Genomic DNA, 3,818 nt, shown 5'->3' on the forward strand with positions numbered 1-3,818 from the left:
GCTGATAAAGTACCTGGTGGGCTTGGTGTGGGCTGAGCAAACAGGCATGGTTTCTTTGAGTCAAGGCCACTGCTGTAAACTGTTCTTGTCCCTTTTAGTAAACAGAGCTGGTACTGTGTTCCTGGAAGAGACCAAGAAGTCGAACATGATTTTGGTTAGGATCTGGGAGGCATCATGACATTACGTACTGCTACCTCAGCATACCAAATTGTGCAAGATTTAGTTACAGGGAGGTGTGGGGAACAGCATTTATTGTCTTCTTCTGATACAACTTATCTAAAAGTTCAGTTCTATTTGTTTGGATCTGAAAAGGGACAGTGGTTTCCTGTCCAGCTTACAGGTGTTAATTTGCTCAGCAAAAACTAAGATGATTGTGTTATTACTGCTGCTGTGAAGGGTCCTTTTGCATACATTTAAGCTTTAATCATATTGTCACAGACTATACTTTTTGCATTCCATTGCTTTTTAACTTCAGCTTTTATATCCCCCCCCCAGCCACACACACACACACACACACTTTATACCCATGTGTACTTGACAATTAAGGATCACACTCCATGCATCTGATTAAATGAGTACTGGTCCACAAAAGTTACTGAACTGGAATTAATTAACAAATCTAAACATGTTTCTCGAACAAGCTTTTGAACATTGACTATGAATAGTTCCTGCACCCCCCAAAGTCCTTCATTTTATTGTGTGTATCTGCTGGCCACTGTAACCGATTTGTCTTCAAGCCTCCCCTGCTCATGATTCCGGCCATGTGACAGTCCCTCTAAGTGCTGCCTCCCCCCACCTCAAGGAGAATCCCGACAGTTATCTCCTCCTACCTTTTCATAGAAAACCTTATGACTGATGTAAAATGGCAATTGCAAAGCTTTGACTAATTAAGCGGTCAATAAAAATTCCTTTGGAGCATTATCATGGCCTTTCTACAAAGGGTGAAAACCAAAGCACACAGAAGTACCTAGATTTGCACAGGTTGATGGAAGTCAGGGATTAGAACTCGGGAGCTGAAGTTCTCAGGAGTACAAGCTGGTTCATATACCTTGTCTAGAATCCCTTTTCTCTTGTGTACAGTCCTAGAAAGTGGAGGTAGGGGAGGACAAATGTAATTATTTTCTTCTGTCAAATGCTGGTTGGTATGAATCTTGGGTCTTACCTAGACAACCTATTCATTTCACTATTCATTTGTCAGAAAATCCTCTACACTCATTTTTAACTCTTTGAGTGTGGCTGGGCACTAGATAACACCCGTGACACACACAAGCATATTCGATACAGGAATTAAGATGCAACGAACAGACTAGCTGAGAGAATTATGCATTTCCTCCAGCGGCGCGCGCACACACAGTGCTATGCCTTAGGTTTCCCTGCAACAAAAATGCTACCTTGAAAGGCTACATAAGAACTAAGAGGCGTGACCAAGCAGATTTACACGGAACTGTATTTGGCATTTTGTTGCCCATTCACCTGCTTTGGAGATCTTCTGGAGTTCTTTGTGGTTTGTGATGTTTTTCAGTACTTTGTTGCTACCCTATTTGGTGTCATTTGCATAGATAAACAAACTGCACAGGACCAATGGAAAAGAACCACATTAATAATACATTCCACATGGACCTACGCATATTTTCTCAGAAGTAAATCCCATTGAATTCAGTGGGGCTTACTCCCAAGTGCTTGCACTTAATGGCAGCCTAAGCATTTATATGGTGTATTCCCTAAGTCAGGGGTGCAAAACCTCAGGTCCAGGGGACACATCTGTCCCTTCTGGGGTCCCAATCCAGCACTCTGGTGTTCCCCAGAGGGGAGCCAAGCCCCCTTCCTCTAGCACCACTCCTTCTCCCCCAACCACCAATTGTTTGGTGGTTTCTTGGCTTTTGTGCAGTTTTTTTCCATTCTAAAAGGTTGAAATGCCTCCCCCAAGGCTTCCTTACTGGCAGTGAAAGCTTGAAGCTAAAAGATGCTGGTTTTTTGGCTCTGCTCCTTTTCCGTTCATCCCCACCCACCCCTTGAATGCAGCCCTCAAGAGCTTCTCCAAAATGGAATCCTTGGGCCAAAATGAGGTTCTGTACCCCTGCCCTAAGTACTTCAAACAGATTATCTCAAAAATCCATACAACAACACTTTAAGGTAGGCAGTGTTATCATTCCCACATTGTAGCTGAGGGAAATAGTGAGAGAATAGTGCTTTGCCTATGGCCATCCAGTGAATTCATGACCAAGCGAAATGTGAACATTCTTGAACCGACCCGCACACTATGCTCTGCATCTAAGGCTGTCCTCTCGGAGCCTCTTCCGAGGGTGGCTCAGAGGGTGGCAACAAGGGAGAGGGCCTTCTTGGTGGTGGCTCCCCATTTATGGAATAATCTCCCTGACGAGGCCCACCTTGGCACCAGCATTGTCATTTTTGTGGTGCCAGGTTAAAACTGCCCTCTTCTCTCAGGCATTTGACAGCGTATAAGGATGTTAGGAGTGCCCTAGCGGCCTCTTTCAGTACACTCCAATAGCCAACTCAAGACGCAGATGAAAGGATTCTTTTCAAGGCTTTAATCCTTTTACAACTTAATGACTCTTTCAGATGCTAATCACCAGCTACTAAGCAAGGAACAGCAGAGTGGCCTATGCTCGGAATAGGCAGTTGATCCCCGTCTGAAGGAGAATCACTTGAAGACCCTGAACTTATGGGCTAGGGAGAGATCCTCCCTCTTTCCCTTGGGTCCACCGGAGACAGCCATTGCTTGTGCGCCAAACAGGTGCTACACCTCCTTTCCGCGCCCTCCATCACTCGTTGCTCCCTGTGTCTGCGTCGAGGGTCCAGCAAGCCCCCCTCCCGCACTTTCTCACTGCTAGGATCACAATCTATCTCAGGAATGCCGGCAGGAGGAATCTCTGCCAGCTGCTGTGCCTGTGAGGGATGAGCTGGCTCCTCTCCCACGGATTGCTGATCCTCCTAAGAATCCAAACTGCTCTGGGGTTCTATCGGCTCAGTTTCCACCCTGACAAATGAGTCCCTTGATTGTCTCTGGCTGATTGTTTTAAATTGTTTTAGATATATGTTGTGTGTGTTATTTGTTGTATGGCGTTGAATGGTTTTTTGTGAACCGCCCAGGGAGCTCCGGCTATGGGGCGGTATAGAAATATAATAACTGAAATGAAATCCTTCCCTCTCACAGCTCATCACTTTTCGCCCATTCGTTACACTGCCAAATGCAAAGGAAAGCAACCCCGACCCCAGTGCGGGCAAGGCGCTGGGCAAGTGAAGTCCACCCCGCCCCAATCCTCTGTTAAGACGGTTGCCACCCTGTGCACACATGCTCGAGGCTTCCTTCCGAGTAAACTAGCCGGGACCCGGCAGTCAGAAGACCGAAGCTGAACATTGCGTCGACGCCCAAGAGCGCCTCTCGCCTTTTGCGCGCCGCTGGTCCAGAAAGGAATCACTGCAGGCGGGGGGAGGTCCGGGAACTGTGGCGCGCGGGTTCCGGGTGGGGCTCGTCGCGCTTCGATGGCAGGTGGACGGCTGGGGGAGGCCGCCCAGCGCTCGCCTCGGGAGCCGCTTTCAGACGTTCCCACGTGCGCGGGCCGGATGTTCCCCGAGGCGGCGGCAGTTTCCCCTGCCAGCGACTGCTCTGTCTGGACACCCCAAGACCAACTTCTCTGCTCGGGCGGCTCCTTCCCGATTTCTTGCTCCGAAATCCCGAGGTGGCCTTTCTGGATAATCTGGATCGGCGTGGGTTCATTTTTATTTTTTTTGCGGGGGAGCGGGGGCGCCGCTGCTTAGCTTTGGTTAATCTACGGCGGATCCGCCCCGCTGGCGCT

The sequence above is a fragment of the Heloderma suspectum genome, chromosome 4 (assembly GCF_057233095.1).
Source record: "Heloderma suspectum isolate Gila_16-S chromosome 4, 16-S_ref, whole genome shotgun sequence".
Classification (NCBI taxonomy): Eukaryota; Metazoa; Chordata; class Lepidosauria; order Squamata; family Helodermatidae; genus Heloderma; species Heloderma suspectum.